Source organism: Meleagris gallopavo, chromosome 13 (genome assembly GCF_000146605.3).
Source record: "Meleagris gallopavo isolate NT-WF06-2002-E0010 breed Aviagen turkey brand Nicholas breeding stock chromosome 13, Turkey_5.1, whole genome shotgun sequence".
NCBI lineage: Eukaryota > Metazoa > Chordata > Aves > Galliformes > Phasianidae > Meleagris > Meleagris gallopavo.
Window position 1 is genome coordinate 15,692,568 of NC_015023.2, and position 19,768 is coordinate 15,712,335.

Sequence of the window (19,768 nt, forward strand, 5' to 3'; positions counted from 1 at the left end):
CACATTATCAGATAACTGCTCAATTACATTAAACTATTGTTCAAATGGAATATTTCATTTTATTAAGAAGATAAAAAGCTACTTGGTGTGTATTAGAAAACATGGATTGCTTCATAGGAACATATTTTCAGATTAAGCTGAAACTCAGATATTTCAGCCTGCTAAAAATCAATGGAAAAACTCTGATCAACTCCAATGATCTTTGGATAAACTTTTAAATTAGATGATGTCTCCTTAAGATCATTTCACTAAGGGAAGCTAATTAAAAAGAATGGATTCACATTAATCTAATAACCTTTGTCTTTGACTGGTCTCCTATATTCAAAGCCCTACAGATGCACACAAAATTCAAAGTAAAACTTATCAAAATAGAAGAGTTTTGCTGTTTCATCCCTTGGGTTTTATCTGAAACACAGCACTGATTTGGAGGCTTTAATGAACCTTCTGGTTGAAAGGCTAACTCAGGCTGACTCAGACATTGCATGCTTCATCTGGAATATCTCAGGGCACGCCATTCTTGGCAACAAGGGAAGCTTATTTTCCTGCAGAGAAGTGGGAAACTGGTAGCACTAGATTTTTATTCCCTGATGGTTACATTCTGTCATCCTCATTCACACTGAAGAGCAATTTAATTTGAACACAAAGTGATTCAATTGGGCAATATTTGTAAATGAACTGCTTTTCTATGCAATTACTGCATTGCAGCAGGTCAGGAAACATCATTATAAACAACCCCCCATCATGTTAACTCTAGTCCTAGACAGTTAAGAAAAGATAATTGATTAACAGCATGTAAGATACGTATCACTGCACAACACAACCTCACACTGCTGCTCTTCGGTGCCAACCTAAGCTTGCCCACCTGATGACAACTCAGTCAGACATCTGATAGTCATCCTACAGCTCAGTCAGGGCTGAAGCAGACAGTGCTGTTCAGCACAATGGGGAGCAGAGCCAGCCCACCAATGCCCAACTGTTGTGCGTGGAAATCTGTCCCTGCAAGCACTGCTACCTCAATGCTTCTGGCTGGGCTACAAGACAGGATTAAATTTAATCACCATCTAACAGCACATCCTACAAGATAGACCCTCATTATGTACTCTCACTTAAGCTGACATGGCTTAATCAGCTGTTTTACTTTAAAAGGTACTTCATTAAATGAGGCAAAAATCTTGGGTAGCCTGTTAGTTTCACAAAGTGCCATACACCAATTATGAGATAGGTAAGTCTTCATAGATCATAACACTTCCAGGAGATGTAAGAGATGAAATACAGTAACCCACACCTCCATGTAGCTTCATTTCATTTCTCAACAAAGCCAACCTGTTCCCCAGACTTTTCCTTTTTAGATACTTTAACACAACTCAGCACAAGCCATAAAAGTAGAGATACAATGGCTAATGAGAAAATAACAAATCACTATTTCAATTGAACATTTTGCCAAATCTGAAACCAACATCACACACTGAGTCTGCCTGGTTCTTAGCAAACCAAAGAAGAGTATTAGTCTGTAGAAAGAACTAGCACTGGAGCACTGCTTCTTCCGACACTATTTGTTTCCTGTTGCCCAGTGACCAGCATCACCACTTAACTTGCAAGATCCACTTAATTCTATAAGCTTTGTTAGATTGCTGGAAGTTAGTTACTGGATTTACCATGTCATTTAAACCTAAAGAATCAGAAATTTGCTAAGGAAAATGAGAAAGAAACTGTAACCAAATGTTAAGGTATGAGTGACTGCTGCTATCTTTCTCTTGGTGAAAGACAAAACCTTCCAGATCATTATCAGTAGAAATTGTCCCATTAAACACAATGGAGGCTATCAGCACGGACAAAATCAGCAGGCTTCATCTCGCAAATGACGACCTGATTAAACAGCCTCTCCTTGCAGGACAAGAAGCATCAGATCAATGAATGGGTATAACTGATTGAACATGGCAATGCAATAGTTAGCAAGAAGTCCCTCCTGCACGAATAGAACAAAACCTACAAAGCATTTTTTTCATTCAGGCATCATGAGCAGTCTCCCGTTGATTACATTCTTATGCAGACAGGTATCTGTCCTTGTCCATAGGAGATCTGTAACAATTCAAGTGCCTTTGAGGTTACAGATGTATGTGGCAGCCTGGAGAGCAGTCCCCAAGGTAACTGCTTCAGTAAACCTGTGTGGCTGAATACATTTGTTTAATGTACTGCCAGTCCAAAATTATTAGACAATCATTACAGATTTTCCTTAGCCTTTGATGATCCATGAGCCTACCTGAAGGCAGGTAATTAAGAATCTAAATTGGAATTTTTATTTCTGGCAGTTAATTTCTGTCCGAGTTGATAGAGGATTTGTTGCAGAGCTTAAAAAAAATTCCTTGTGAGAAAGCAAGCAGATTTCTTTTTTTTTTTTTTTTCCTGGAGGATGATATTAATAATTCTACAGAAACCTCTGTTAGAATTGCTTATATATGTATAAATTTAAACAGAAAAGTCAGATTTAGCATCAGTACTGCTCACAATGCTCACAAGTATGCCTGCTCATGTTGTTTACCATTCTTCATTTTTGTCTTCCTAGTCACTGATTTACCTGCTTCTTACTACTTTCACACAGCAAAGTTTCTAAGTCACTTATCATGTGTTTGTCTAGAATGTTACGAAGGGAAGACCTTTTTGTCACTGCCATGTAATACTATGCAGACAAAAGAAGTAATAAAGAATAAAATTCCATCAAGAGTGACTGCAGTGCACAATTAGAGGTATAGGCAAGATATCTCTGTACAAGGTTACTTAAAGCAACATAGATTAAATGGAAACTGCTGGTGAATGTTATCAGTGGAGATATTTTCTGTAAATAAAAACATGGAGGTTTTCCCTTGCCATGTCAGTGAAGGTGCTTTAACCCTGATAATTTTAAGAATTCAACCAAAGAGCTGAAGCAAGAAAGCCTCATTTTCCATAAAACATTATTTTAAAAAATACAACAGATTATCGCAGAACGCTAGAGAGATCTTGATATTCATGTACCCAAAATACATTCAGATAATGATAGAAAAATATCAACATAGAAAACTCCTTAACTCATTCATTATCTACAAGTCAGCCAGTTTGTCTCTGAATCCTGACTACTCCCACTGATTTGATCAGTGTCTTGTGAGAAACAGGAGATTAAGCCAAAGGCCAGAAGAAATGGAATTTTTTATTATTTCAAAGCTAAATATGCTTGATAGCTTTGTCTTTACTGCTCAAAAAATAAAAATAAAAATAAAAAAACAACCCTGAAAAGTACAAACTGGTGAAAACCACGGAGAGCTTGCAAACTAACACCTCTTCATAGATAACAATATCTGTATTCTTTCCTTAATGATGCTCCTTTCCAACAGTCTTTTACTACCTTATCAGGTTCTCTAAATGCTGGCAATGAAAAGAAAATAGTACAAAAAAACAAAAAGTTGCGGATAACCAAAAGGCAGGATCAACACTAGAACTGTCAGCAGCCTGGGACAAGCAATCTCCTGAAGATGGCCACAGTCAGAGGAAACAAAGTGCAATTCATCCATTTATATTATAGTAATATTGTAAGAACACCAGCCAGGATCTGCACTTCATTCAACCAAGAGTTACAAAGGAGGTCACACTCTGCTCTGCTTGAGATATACAGCTAGCCAAGAGAGATTACAAGTCTTGCAAACAGAACAGAGCAGACCTTTTCCTCATTACTGAGGTCTAAAAGGCAACAGCTGTTTGTCCCTTCTACATACTTTTCTATCCCCTGTACCCAGGTGGGATCTGAAACAAAAGGACCAAATTCCTTGGAGATCAGATGCTTCTGTACGTTTTAGTTCTTTGTAATACACTGCTCATCTTCACTACTGAGGCCCTTCCAGAGACACATCTGGCCCAAAGCAGGTAGTAGCAAAAATCTCAGAGGAAAACAGTTTCTCTCAAGTTTTCCAGCACAGCCAAGCAGATCCAAGAGTTTCTGATAATCATCAAAACATTTGGATGTTCTCTGAAGCTTATCTGAGCCAACCAGAACCTCAGGCCCTTCTGGGGTTTGTCCTGCATTGGTTTGAATAGGCTTCAGACAGTCACTGTATTGTATTCTGAAAGTGACTTTGTTGTGCTCAGAGCAGTAGCCAATGGAGTAAGAAGACTGCACTTCTGTGCCATATCACCCATGCTCATATGTTTGCTTTTTCAGTCTCCGCTGTTTGATCCTCTGCGATGGATTCTACACAGATACAAAAATTAGACGTGACACAGGGGAATAAATTCAAACCAAACAGAGGCTACTGAAAAAAATATTAAAAGAGTAGCAGGGATGGGATTTCTCTGCTAAAGGCTAAGTAATGTTAATTTTCTAGAAGCTGATCCAACCTTTATACTCAGTGGCTCAGCACCGCAGGCAGCACATCTGTTTGCTGTGTGAAGGTCCTGGGTTTGGGAAGGACTTGGCATTCCTTCTTGTGTGGTCAGCAGGGTGTCTAGAAACTGATGCTTCGCTTGATGTGGCAAACTACAGGGTTCCAAGAATAATGATGTCTGAAACATTTTCCACAGAATAAACAAATAAATTTATTCCTTCCTCCTCCTAGTGACAAAGCCTAACTTGCTATATTTAGGGCAGCTCTTTCCTGATTTATAGATTTTAGCTTAGTATCTTATCTTATTAGTAAGATATATGAGAACATGTACATCTTTGTCTTTCACCTAACAGCCTTTAGCCTGTTCACTAAGTTTCAACTGAATTTAATGGGGAAAAGGTCTCAAATATATAAAATTCTTGCAACCTTCATGAAAAAAGCAGCATACAGAGGAAAAAAAGGAGTTACGTAGGTTATCTCTTGAGAAAAAGGCTGCAGTGTTAGTCAGACCTTTATTTGATACCAGACCATCTACTCTTAAGGTTTTCCTTATCTTTGAGGAGTGGCAAATCCTAAGCACACCACTTAAAGCACTCCCAAGAATTTGCTCAGTGTGCGTGCCTGATCAGGGATGTGGCCACGAGGCAGCATTAACAATTATTATTCCAGATCAATCAACCATTGCCCACAAATGTTTGGGAAATTAGGCTTCATTAATTCATCTTCCCATAGGACTACTTATTTTACAGTAATTTGGACCTAACTTCAGCAAACAGACATTTGAGCAACAAAATGTGTAACAATAGCTCTCAGTCTCTGTCAAGACATGGCTTCCATGAGTTTTTCTTTCTTACTGTCTACTTGCTGAAAATAACACTGAAGTAACTGCTAAACAGATTGAGAAGTAGAAGAATTCCCATTTCTAAAATGCTAACAATAGGAAGCTTTACCATAAAGAGATGCTAACTTGGACAAAGCTTTGATTCCACGAGACACATAAAATCAGTCCTTCATAAGCTCTTTTAAACACTTAGATGCTGCCCAGTAAAGTTCCAACGGCTCTTTCACTAAGCCAGTTCTGCCCTAGGTCTATGTACTCTTGCTCCATCTCAAGTTATAATTACTGTAAAATTTATACAAAAGCAGTTCAACACAAGAAGGATATTCCACTGCAAAAGATAGCACGCACTGACAGCATCCAACATTAACCAAAATAATTGACAGATGGAAGCTGCATAACGGTGAATTAAAATGCAACTTTCTCACCCTCTTCATGATTTCCATTAACGTGAGAGAATGCAACCCATGCTCACAAAGCGAAGCTACAACTCTCTGTACATCTAGTGAACATGGCTGGAAGAGTAAATACAACAGGACAAATTTATTCCCAGTCTGGAGCACTGGCAGGTCCCATTCTCCTCAGTGAGTGGTATGCCTGGAAAGTCTTGGATGGAAGCTCTGATCAGCTAAAGGAAGCCAACCACTGCAACTGCTGAACTCTGCTCACTTAAGAGATGGCACAAAATCCAGCCCTCACATCCTGCAAGGTCTGGCCTCATCCAGTTGAAAGATGGGTTGTCAGCATAAACATAGATGTGGACATCTTGAAAGACACTGAATTTATGTTACTGCGAGAGCTAGAAGGCTGAGAAACTGAAATCTAGCTGAGAGTCAGCACACAGTCAGTTTCCCTATTAATATCCACAGCTTCCAATTACAACGTTACAAGGAAAAACTAAAGACTGAAATCTGCAGATAGGATACAGTCAGAGAAGAAATGAGAAGAAGTTTCCTTAGGAATTCTGACTGCATATGCATAGGATAACATATATATGTATATATACACTGGCATCCTTAGAACCTATTGACAAGAGGTTACAAAGATAACTATGATCATATCTAAAACGTACAAGACTTGTCAACTGCCAGATGCTACTATTCTTCCTCCTACCAGCAACCAAGAAGCCAGCAGGCAACAATTTCACTGGGGTCTCTATTTATATGAGAAGCAAACAAAACAGAAGCCAAGGTGTAACATGCTTTCCAGTTCATTACCCAATCCCAAAGCCCATCCAATGAAAAACGATTTTATTTCTACACTGCTCTAATATCCAAGTTCCCTGCCATGGCAAATGCATTACTCTAGCAAGAAGCTGATAGGAAATTTGTACACTAGTGCGTGAAATGAAAATGAAACAAGGTTGGAATTCATCCAGCAAAATAGCAGTCAATTCGAGGGCTCGTTGGATGTGTGAAGACTGATTTGGTGCCTTGACTTCCAAAGAAACACAAATCACGTGTAATTAAAACCTGCACAAATCAGCTTATGATTACCCTCCCAAAAGTATCACCATCACCAGATTCTCCACACCTTTGAAGAGAACAAGAGCTGCACTTTGACCATGATCTCACCTGTTGTCTTGAAAAGCAAAGCAGTGCTAACTGCACTGGACACCTATCACAACTGTGTACATCTACGGCCTTAAAGGTGTTGAGTTTAATTATATTGAAGAGTCACAGTTCAATCATGCTCGATATTTATTTGGGGATAACTGGTATTATCGAGGACACTGGATCGTGAGTAGTTAAAAGGAAAATGTAAAGTCTTGGTGAAAGCTTTTGAAGCCTTGCAAGGACTTTCCAGGTGACTGCTGCAGGCTGTACAGAGCCAAATATTGGTACAGAAACAATTCCTTTACTGAGAAGCATAAGATAAGAGCCCAAACAGTACACCTAACAGCAAGTAACAATGGGTATTAAATACAAATAGAGCTTCAGAAGAGTTTGGTGGTCCCAGAATGACATGAAAGACCACTTCAGGCTGATAATCAGTTATGTCATTAATTTGTTTGCTTTTTAAACTCCATCAATTTGTTTTCATAACATCTTAAGTTGTGACTTTTCACTTTCACTTAATTTGTTCTGTTTGCAGGCATTTTAACAGCTAGGGTTAGCAAGAGTGGTTTTAGAATGGGTCATGTTCAGAGATGAAGTCATAAAAAGAGTATCGGAGAATGATATGCTTTACCACCACTGTGCCATCACCCTACGGCAATTTATCCATCTTCCTGTCTTATCTGAGCTCCTGAAATACATGAAGCACAGCCTAGAATTGCATTTTAGCAGCAGGTTGGAGTAATAGATGCTACAAGGAATAGTGACATTCCTGATGCGTGATGTGCTGTGCACCACAGGGAGTTGAAATCTCACTTTGTATGCCTTATGGCAAGCCATAAATTCCTGATTTTATGTGCTGATGTAAAAACCTGTTTAACGAATCCATTGGAGCAGACTGCCTGGATCAATGTTATGACAGGCACATAGAATCCCAATGGTATCTGATGAGGAAATATCAGAACATCTTGATTCAATCTCCATTCAAAGGTATGTATTAATGTGTTCATGAGAACACATTAGAATGAAGAAATTCATGTCTCCATCTGAAGAAGCTCGCTGTTTGTTGTAGCCATACAAAAGCTGAGATGCAGCTGGTAAAAGCACATACTCTGTTTCCATCACAGCTGTCCCTGAACAAATTCTGTGGGCAGCTAATGACATGTAACAACTCCCCAGACAAACTCATAGTGTTCTATACAGCTAATGTTATTTTGCATGTGTGTGTGTTCACAAGCTGCTGGATGACTGCATATTTTTAACAGAGTGGAATTCATCACTGCTCTTGGATACTCAGAGAGGCAAGAAGGACATATATATATGAAACACATTGACGGGTTTGAAAGATGAGTACGAAGGGATCATTCAGAAGCATAACTAAGTATTACACTAGAATTTTCTCATCCAGCATACAAAGAATCACTTCAATATGGTGACTTTAAGTGTATGCATCACTGCATTCCCTAAAAGGGTTTGATCTAAAGACCCGCAGAAACGTAAGGAAAGCTCAAGGAACAGGCACACCATGACAGCAACACATATTGAATATGCATGTGTTCTTGCCACTTGATGGAGGTTATTATTAAAATGAAGTTAGCTATAGCCCAAATGTTCAGGCCTCATTCCTTAAGTTTTACAGCTGCTCTGGTGTGCACAAACTTGAATGAGCATTTGATAACCTAAAGTGACTGTAGGACACTAGCAAAAAAAAAAAAAAAAAAACCACACAACCTCAGCACTGAAATATTCAGAGGAAATGTACACACTAATAATTAATCAGTCAACAGCCAAACAACAGAAACACAGAATCAGAACGACTCAGATTACCTCATATTTATAAAAGTGGTTGCAGAAAAACAATGGGAGTTGTAGGACAAACCGAAACATGTTTAATTCATGGACACTGCATGCATATTCCTATCCGCAGCTGCTGAAATAATAATAATAAAAATAAGATGACCGATCTTTATCTGTGTGCTCAACATTTCCTAGCTTAGAAAAATCTTGAAAGCCTTGGATTTATGTGGATTTAGCTCTCAGGAAAGAGGCTCTGAGAGAACTTTCATCTTTGTTGCAAATCCTACAAAGATGTGACCTTGCCATTTATAAAGCCACATAGCACATTAGAAGAACTACCGTACCTGGAGAAGAGGCTATGAAAGTGTAATGGAACAAGCCTCACAAAGGTTAGCATGCATGAGGTAAGAGTATTTCCTCAGAATAAATCATCTTGACCAAAAGCAGTGCAAAGTTAAAAAGTGTGACTTTGCTCATGCATGTGAAATTCAGGTAGGATTTTCCTGCTTTAGAGAGCATGCACATTATTCAAACAACTTTCAAAGGATAGTCTCCTGACAGTAAATGTGAAGCCATCTGAAAACGCAGTTCCTTGTTTCAGATGTCATTCAATTCAGCACATAAAACATTAAGTAAGACCGAGACTCAACATAGAAATTAATGTACGATCCAGGGATAATTATGTGCTGATGGCTTGCAATGAAATCTGTTGCTAACAGAGAATACTGGTATTGTCAACGAATGAAAACAATCTCCCCAACACCAGCTGAGCTTGTCCTTTGCCCAAAAAGAACTGAAGTCTTAAATTAATTGTCACAACATTAATCCAACTCTTTGCCCAATTACACTGGTGCTTGAGTCATTAGAGTTCTGATGAACTGTAAAATGGTGTTGTGGAAGCCCACAATTTCCCAATATCAAGGATCTCAAACAGTAGATGGAAAAAAGAAATAAAGCACTTTCTTACAACATTAATATGGTGCACCGCAGATGGGAAGTTTTCAGCCAGAAGATACTTTTCAGAAGCAAGGGTAGATAGCTGAAGTTGCACCAATTTGTCTCTCAATTCTCTGCCTTCAAGTCAAGAAAGTTAACCAATGTGCAGCTTGCTTAACCACACTTGTCAATTCAACAAAAAGAATAGCTAGCTTCTGTTGCTTTTATTTTGAGCTAACGTATTCCTGAGTCCTTTGCAACAGTTCATCCAGCATGAACAACTTGTAATAACATGCAGTACTTGTTCTGTGTTACATAAGCTTTCTCATATGAAATTAGTATTTTATTGAATTTTTAACATTAGATTACTTTTCTCATAAAAAAAAACACCATTATATTTTCCAGTTCATGGATGCAAATCTACAGATAAATAATGCAAACAATTTTAAAATACCAGTAGATATCAGATTACTACAAAATAAATTACTTGCATCCCTAGAGAATGTTTAATTATTGCTCATGGAAATTACACACCAGTAATGAGCAAAAATCTTCTTTTCAAAGAGCTAAACTACTACAAGCATATTTTGACAACTAAAATGCACTATACGCTCAATGCCTTTGCCCTAACCAGGCTGACCTAGAAATGGTGATTTCTCAAAACATTTCAGCTCCTTTTGCTTGCCCAAGCAGAAGACACATACCTTAGTAAGCATCTGAATGAACGTTATAGATCTTGCATTCATCATGTCTGCCAGAGCTTACAAATATTGGTTGTTTGGCACACAGTTTCTCATGTCCTAGTTTTCGTAGGCCCCTGTAATGTGCCTGTAGGTGCTTAGAAATTTAAAGATGGGCAGGACAAGGCCATGCTGAACTGACAGCTACTACGTTCATTTCTGCATATACACAGTGTGGTAGAAACAGCAGATAATTTTGGATAGTTACTTAACAGATAAACAATCCATCAATTCTCAAAAAAGGGTGAAGCAAGGCTCTAAGCTTTCCTTACCCATAAAGGGATCAACTCCATCAAACCTACAGCCCAGAAGAGTTCTGCAACTCTTTGATCACCTTTTCAGGACACGGAAGAAAAGAATGTAAAATCTGCATGTTATAACCACAGAGTGTCTCCCAGACTTGAAGCTAAGAAAATGCTTAATGGCAGTACAGTGACAGTAACACAAACCAGAGCACAGCTCCTGGTAGCACTGGTGCCAATGCTCAACAGCTCTTGAAAGACTTATCTTGTCAGGGTCTCTGAGAAACACATTTAGGCAGACGGCATCTGACAGTATAGGTTGCTTTATACTACATATCTGTTCAATGGGGTAGAAAAAGAGAGCATTGCTTGTCACCAGGAGAGAAAATCAGTACCAATTCAGAACAAATACCAGGTCTATAATGACTGTACACAGATGTTACTAGAGTAAACTTGAGAAAAACATGATTAAAAGGCTGAACGATCATCTATCCCCCATTGGGTGAAAACATTCAGAGAAGCTTGTTGAGTGGGAACATGTGCAAAATGAATGAATCGTGCATGGACCCCAGATGCACGAGAACATCTGCGATGATGGTGCTGGCATGGAGAACTACTTGCATATTCATGCCATCATTATCATGACTTCTTATCCTTCATCCTCACTACAGTAGACAGTGTAGACCTTTAGAAGCTTCCCAAAGCAGTCATCAGCTCAATTTCTCCAAGGGTAAAAGAGATTGCCCATTGGCATAGTGTTGTACAATCATATTTTCACTGACGCTTCTTTTTTACCCTGGGCTTCAAAAGTAGCAATAAAGGTGTTTGCACATAAAGAAACCAAACTCTTCAACCATGCAGGTGTAGCATGGATCTGGAATAGACTGAGGATAAGTTTCTAAAAGAGACTGAAACATGCTCTATGCATGGTCTGAGCATAGCTGCATGCTAACAGTCATCCATTAGACTGTCCAACATCTTGCCTCCCTTTTTCCATCTGCCTACACCAATGCTTTTCTTCTCCTATATGCAGACTACAAGCTTTTGAGGCCACAGACCTTTGCTGTGTGTATGCACACACACAACACAAACACTTTATGATGGACACTAACAATACAAGCATTTAATGACACTAATTTCAGGAGCACTGATTTTAAAAACATCATTTAAACAGGGACTCCTTTACAGTAATCCCCAATATATAAGCTAGATCTTGTTAAATTACACCTTTAAATATTTCCCTGAATATTTCAGATCCACTATTAACGTTGTGAATTGCTAAAGGCTGGAGCTTTTGATGCTTACAAAAGCAGTACTACATAAACTTTGTTTACACTGGGGTTCTACAGGAAGTTTTTCTTTCTTTCAAAACAAGGTTTTTCTTTTGAAATTTGCTATCAGGAATTTAGTTAAAGATGTTGTATGCCTAAACACACAGGGCACCTAACCTCAAAATGGTAAAACAGCAGTGCACAAGAAGCTGTATCGAGTCCTATCCTACACCGATAGCCAGCTTTATCAGTATCCATGCGGTATAGCTGACTTTTGCCAGCTTCTATATCATAATTCACAGGATCTATTGCTATCCAGGAAAAAATTCACATTATGTCAGCTCAGGCAGACTTGATGAATTAGAGGCTTGAAAGAGTTTTTTTTCCCCACTGTTGCATCAAGGAGCTGAAGCAAGGGAATAAGAAGAGAGCTCCAAGCTACCCTCACTGGTACAAGGGAACACCACTGTCCAGAGGTCGTGACACCAGCTGGCAAAATCCACACAGAGCTTTGGCCAGGTACCATTCTCTAAGGGCCTGATGCTGATGAGTCAGTTATCCACTTGGAAACAGTGTAGATTTATAAACACTACATTAGGTTGAGAACAGGGATAAAAAGACTTTGTAAATAAAACTGTAGAGCCTTCCTCCTCCAAGAGGCATTGGGCAAGTTCCATGGTTTCTTTGCATTTCGTCTCAAGTGATGAAGGTGAGAGCAGATCTACTTCATTGAGATCTACTGATGGAAAGATGTTAAGAAATAGGTGGTGTTCAGTAACAAATTGTTTCCAATCAGGCTCAGTTTAACATATGTAGACTACACAGAAAGAATCTTATCATACTGAACTGCTCCCAATTTATTTTAATACATCTCTGAAGTTACAGCTTGTCAGAGTCACCTGAATAATCCAGTTATAATTCTATTCCATATTTCTACCTAAAAAATTGAAAATCTTTAGTATGCAATTAATACAGCTGGCAATGACACAGCACATCCATCTGCCTTCTTAGACCAGCTGAGGTTTAATAACCAATACGCCCGATGGGCTCAAATAATTTAGAGCCCATATTTGTTCTCAGGAGTGGTTGTAGTTGGCCAGAAGTTTCACCACTTCCCCATAAATTAAAGGGAAGAACGTGTAGGGGAGGGAGGGATGCACAGGGGAAGAGGTTTGTGGGAGAAATTCTGTGCATGTAGGCGACAGTTTTTAAAGACGGCTTCCCATAAGAAGCTGCTTTGGTGCAGTCATTTTGAAGTATTAAATTTTGATAATTCTTTAATCACAGCAGTTTAATGAGGTAGAGGCAGGAGGTGAAAGGGGAATCCATCATGTCAGTTCAAGTACCTGGCTCTCTTCCTGCTGCGAACATTGAACATAACACAAAGTCTAAAGCCCTCCTTTTGCAGCTGCAGCTCAGAGAAGGGGTTCTGAAGGGGTTCACCCCAGAACATGTAGTTTCCCTGAAGAAACCTCATTATGCAATCAAAAGCCACCCTCCATTTCCCAAACCAAAAAAAAAACAAAACCTGCTGTTCAAAAAAAGCACAAAGTGGCTGGATTTAAACATAAGCTTTTTTTCATTTTAAAATTAATCATGAAAGATTATTTTATCCTGTGGAATTGTCTGCTGCTTGTGTCACTGCACATCTTTTTTGATGCAGTGCTTAGGTTTTCATTCACACTTCATGAATATTAGCTAATAAAATCCAATCCAAGTCTCCAGTGATACTTATGACCTCTCAGGTATTATTATCTTCATGAAGTTGTTATATTTTATCCCTCAGAATCTGCAAACATTTTGTAAATAAACAGGTTGTTTTCTGCAGCACTGATAAGCTGAGAGTGAGGTGAATAAATCGTCAGCATCTGCAAATCCTGTGATCCACCTTCACTGTGTTGTTACCCAGGTAGGTAACGTGTACTGCCCAAACGTGTGGCACAATGGGGCCAGAATGAGAGAGGAAATAGCAAGATCCCTTATTTTACAATAGCTATTAGAATCTGCTGTTTTAGCAGATATACTTGTGCAGGAAAAAGCAGTAGTGCAATTTCCATTGTAATCACTGGAGCTGCTGCTGTCTGTTACAGAAGGATATTGCTTGGTTGTTTCTGCCCACGTGAAAACTCAGCAAACTTGTTCCATATGGAAAGCTTCTCATCAAGACAGCACCGGAGCAGCTGCAGCTCCTACCTGTCTCCAGTATCAATTCTCTTCCCAGAGAGTGTGAATCTGGACATAGATTTTAAATACTGGGGAAATGTGTTACTTCATGTCCTGGCTAAAGATTTTTGGCTGCGAGTTCTCATCCTCTGCCACTTTTGTCAGTACCTTAATCCTTCTCTTATTAATTTGATATTAGATTGTCCCAAGAACCGTTTGCTATGATCCAAGATACTGAAAAGCTGTCATAATTTTTTATTTTTTATTTTTATTTTTTTTACATCTGAGTAACTGCCTTTTCCTTCATCCTGTCAGACAGGATGTTAACAGTTTGCCATTCATAAATCACAATGTAACTCTATCTTCCTGCTACTTACCCAAATACAGTAAAATCTAAGGTTTCACATATTACACTTTCTAAAAACACTTAAGCTGTTCTCTTACTAATAACCTTTGAAAACTGACATATATTTACATGGAGACAAACATATGAATTATAGTTTTCGGACCATCGCTATCGAAGCAACTCCTTGCAGCAAGGAAGATTACAAAGCCCAGTTACCTTCTACACGAGTGTTCTGATGTGCCCAGCAAAATCATTTTAAGCAACTAAATGGTGATTCCCTTGTAACATGTCCTTCCAAACTGCTTGCATCTGCTAACACAGCAGGGATGGTCAGTGCAAGTTCAAATGTGCATACCCAGAGCAACTCCAACAAGTAATTCTTTCTCTGCTATCCATTTTCTGAAAGAATTGCTGCAAAGCTCTTTGTATTTCTCAGCATCTGACAGGGAAAGGGAAGCAGAGTCAAGGAGACCAAGGCAGCACACCATCAGCCTCAGGTACAGAAATGCCATAAAAGCCTTCAGCACTACAGCTGGTAAATAGACTCTATGTTTTGACAAACCTGGTTTTCAAAACCAGAGTCTAAGCTAATTGACAGTGTTAGCTTAAAGAGTCTTTCTTCTCTGACACACAGATTTGTTACCATCAACATATCCTTCATCTTACTACACTGTTGCTTCCTGCTCCCTTTGTAAGCCATGAAACAAAGCCTGAACAAAAACTATGTTCACCAAAAAATCCCTTTCAGAACAAACAAAAAGCAGGTAAATGGTATATAGAGATTTTAAAGTCTTGAAAGATACAAGAACCTGACAGCATGTTCCTTCCCAGCAGTCTCCTCTTCCTTCTTCCAACTGTCCATAAATCTCCAGTGTTACACTTGATCGCCACTGGTTCAGCAGATAAAGTTCAGCTTAAGAAGTCATCAGAAGCGTAATTTTAACTGTGTGGCCATCAGACTTCACTTGCTTGGAACAAACATTTTGATTTCTCAGAGGCAAAAATCTTCTCACTGCTTTATCTCAACCACTCAAGAGAAAACATTCCTTCATTTGAAGTCAAATTTCCAAAGCCATTCTGAATGTCGAAATGATCACTTTTTTGTGTGTTCTTGTTTTGTTTTGATCATATAAACTAAAAAAAAAACATTTACTTCCTTCCGTTCATATGCAAAATTTCACAAACAACATCTCTAAAACCAATTAGAAATCAGGCATGTCATTTGCAATCCACTATCCAAGAGGGAAAGACAGAAAGAAAGCAACACCACAGAGTAATGATGCCTATTTGAACACTGATGACTTTTTTTTGGAGAGAGGTTGAAGAGCCATTTAGAATACATACGCTCGCTTGCCTTTATTTTGCACAGAATTGGTTTTAAAATGGATAAAGCCTCTTGGGCCTCAGAAAAGAATTATCCTTTTCCTTTCCCCCCTTCTCACAAATAGAAGTCAGTTCAGTATTGTTTTTCTGTGAAATAAGTTCTGCTTAATAACAACAATCCTTTCCTCTTTGCTCGCTATTAAGGTCACCATTCTCTTCCTTCCACACATTTCCCAAAATTACTGGCCCCACAGTATGTATTTACTCCTTTATAGGCCCTCACAAATTGATTCCAAGCTTTCCAAAACCTCTCCAACTCCCTCTTTAAAGATTCAGATTAAAAGGTACTGAGAAAGGACATACCTTTATTCAACTTTCTACCACTGTGAATTATGGTGGAAATACAAGCACTTCTATTTCCTTTCTCCTCCACATAAACTCAAGTCTGCATCAGTGCCTGAATTCAAACCTGAGTTTCAGTTCTCCGTGGTTTGGTCACCTCTCTCCAACTTAGCTCAAGACAGCCTGCAAGAAGTGGCATTTCCAAAACAAAGCACGATTGCATGATTTCCCAGAGAGAAATACAAATGCCACCTTCAGTCAGAGCCTTCATTCTGTAGCATATGAAGTGCTAACCATCTCCAAACGCCATAGTCTCTTGGTGTCAGTGCTGTACAGACATCAGTACAGCATTTTCTAGCAGCAATACAAGTAGGCTGTGGACTAAAAGACCTTACATTGTCTAAAACATCTGTGCAAGGTGATCACATTTCCCTCCAACTTCTACTTGACCTTATTTTGTTTGCTTTGAGATACCTGATTTCACAAGTTCTCATATTCTGGTTCTTATCAGAAGTATACATTTGTCTTTGATAGCTTTTACTAAAAGTTATTATTAGAAAACTTTTCACTTTTATCTCTTATCTCTTTCCATTCCAGAAAACCTTATCACTCCTTTCACTAAGTGTACGATAATTGGAGCTTTGCAATTACAGGTACAACACACAGATTTAATGGACCAATTTGACAAGCTAAAAGAATTCTATCGCGCTTATCTATTTAATTTTAATAGTGCTTCTTCCCAATTAGTCTGTCGTTATAGTTACCAAGGTAATTGTCAATGACTAGAACCATAAATAAAGTAGATCTGTAAGAGTCAGCGGAGGAGGACTTTGCCCAAGAAACAGGAGAATACATTGGAAGGTTTAAGAGTTAAATGTTTCAAGAAGTTTGAGAACGAGAGTTGGATTAATAAAGATCCTCAGGAAAGGCCAGTGAACACCAACCAGAAGCGTTGGTAGAAAAGATGAAATATTTTGCTAGAAATGCAGAATCCAGATTGCAGAGCCATGAGTTTATTTGGCCAACACTTGTTTTCCAGGGCAGCCAGATGAGTACTTTGCCTGTACAAGTACTCTTCTTTCCATGCCCCATCCTCAACTTCACTTCTCTGAAGTCAATGCTGTTAGACAGTTGCATACACCTCACACAGACCTTTGTCTTTCTTCCTCCTCTTTATCCTTTGCAAATTATCCAATCTTGGATCCAATCTATGACCTTGCTGAATATATTCAATTACACAAAACTACGTGGATACTACCATGAATAATTTCCAAGTGCTTTCAATTGTAAGTGCTACAGGATGTGCAACTTGTTTCACAGCACAGAGTACCAGACAAGCTTTGGTATCATTTGTTAACACTTCTGCTGCTGTCCTGAATGCATGCCCTGCCATCCCACACAATTCACTGAGAGCAAAGATCTGAAAAAATAAATACAGTCTAAAATCTTTCCTATATGTACACAGATTATACTGAAAATATTCCCCTCCATCACTACAGAAAGAGAAGACAACATTTTTAATCACTTTTCTCTCTGCATTTTCCTTCTGGGGCAAATTCCTGCTGGGGCAGGAAAAAGAAGCTATGCTAAAATACAAAGATGCCAGTTTTTCAGTATTCTAGGTTTGTTTTTTTTTCCTTTAGTATTTTCCAAATACCTTTTTCCAACATTATGTACGAATGCAAAAGAAAGTTTCTGAACTTGCTTCCTGCAGATATTCGAGCCAAGTGCACAGACTTCCTGACTTTCAGTCCCCACAAGGCTGAATATTTAGCAAAATTTACTATTCCTGTACAAAGACCAGCAAGAATTTTCCAACATGCAATGTGCTGCTCCATCTCTACCATGTGGATTTAGCTTCCTCATACCATTATTGCCTTTATGCCTAACCAGAAAAAATAGCAGGCAAAGTTCTGAGTGCACCTTACTTCCACTGCCTGTAGCAGAAACTTCCTGGCAAAACTGAGCAGTCATGTACTTTCAAGCAGTTTTTTTTTTTGTAAGATCTAGGAGCTAGAAACACAGAGTTTGTAAAGAGACATCAGATATACATCTAAAACGAAACAAGCAAATTGATGTATGCCAGCAGGCTACATTTCTAGTTCTCAGAGAAGAAAGGTCTCTCTTCAACTATAATAAAAATTTACTTGCATAAGGCACGTGGAATCATGCATAGAAGAGTATAATTCAGGCCTACTAGGAATTTATACAGCGATTGAATTCCTAAGAAAATACTCAACCACCCATTAATCCCCCACTGCAGAAACTTCCTCTCCATGACATCCTTTTCCATCTAAGATTGCAGGACTCCCAAAAGTCCTTTATTCTAAGGACAGTTCTGTCTTTGCACCCTCTTGTGCAAGCTAGGAAGATGAAGCGCAACCAGAACAACCATCCACACCAACTGACAGGGAGGCTCAGAGGTCTCAAAGGTATATTCCATCCTTCCTCAGAGAATAAGTGTGGCTGCTAAGTAAAGTTACTGCAAGTTACTGCTAAGTAAAATAGAACTAAATACGATAAAGGGAAAAATGGGAAAAAATAAAGGGAAATAAAAGCAAAGGAAAACCGATGGTGATTTTTAAAGAAATAGAAGTGAGGAAGAGAAGTGTGCTATCTTATAGCTGTGAAAATCAATGCAAATAGCAATGGATTTAAGCTGAAAAAAGGAAGAGCCACATTAAGCAGCTGATTAAGCAATGCACTGGAATGGACTGCCTCTGGAAGCTGCAGTGTGACAGATCTCATAAGTATACTGCACCCTGATGGAGAAAGCTGGACAGAGCGGTCTTTTGAGATCTTTTCTGGGTCTGCAGTTACATAGGGGCATCTTAATTTTACTATTCTTCGCAAGAATTCTCTAGTCTGACACACACTGGTTTTGTATCTGATACACCCAACTCTCCAGAAGTCTTTCCCTAAGACCAGACAGCATTTCTTATACTTCCCTCAGCCTTCAAATTCCCACCAAACCATTCTAAATTCACACAGTTCAGCTCAAAGTACCTATTTATTTCATTTTCCCATCATTAAACTTGCATTAAAAGATGTATTCCAAGAACTGTCACTCAAAAAGAATAGAATTTTAAAGAATGTCAAAATAAACCTTTACTCAATTTTTCAGAATTTTTCCTCAGCCTGCTTCCTATCATGACTGAGACAGTTCTACAGAATCAACATTATTTGTTTTGAGTGACCTAGGTATGCATCCAGTATAAAAAAAAAAAAAGATAATAAAAGATTGTACATAGATATATACACTGGCAGGCACACTTTCTTCCTTAAAGGCTACAACAGCCCCTAGTCAAATATCCTTCCCTTTCACATTCTCAAGCCCCCAAAAGCATTGGTGCTAATTGCTAAAATGGTATCCTTCCTGAAATGAACAGACCTGCTAGTTCATGTTTGTTTCCCTTTTAAATCAAAAGCATAAACTGCATTAAAGATGTTTTTACATCACGAACACACACCCCTACTCTGGAAATACAACTAATTTTCAAGTAACCTCGCACTGCCAAAGGGACATAAGAAACAATCGGTGCTAAGATGGACGTTTCCAGACAGTTTTCATTGTGAGAGCACTGCAGTGGAGGATATATGCCCAGTTCACAACCCTGCTATTTTTGTTCATTGCATCTCTGCTGCTCCCGTTTTCCCCGAGTTTCCCTATGCCTGCTGATGCCTGCAGTCCCACGATAGCTGTAATCCAAGGGCTGGCTGCAGCCAAGTGATAGCCTCTGCCTTCTGGCTGCTGCTCTGCTTCCACACATCCCTGCACCCACATGTCTCAGCACCTCCAAGCAAGGTAGAGTAGGAAGCTTACATGGCCAATGCTCTTTTTAGTTGTTTTTTTTTTTTTTTT

General features: G+C 38.8%; 1 long non-coding RNA gene across 3 annotated transcripts in view; it reads right to left on the bottom strand.

Moving 5' to 3' along the window:
• The window catches only part of LOC104913050, a 119,727-nt gene that overhangs the window by 25,435 nt on the left and 74,524 nt on the right, over window positions 1-19,768 (bottom strand). The window lies entirely within an intron of this gene.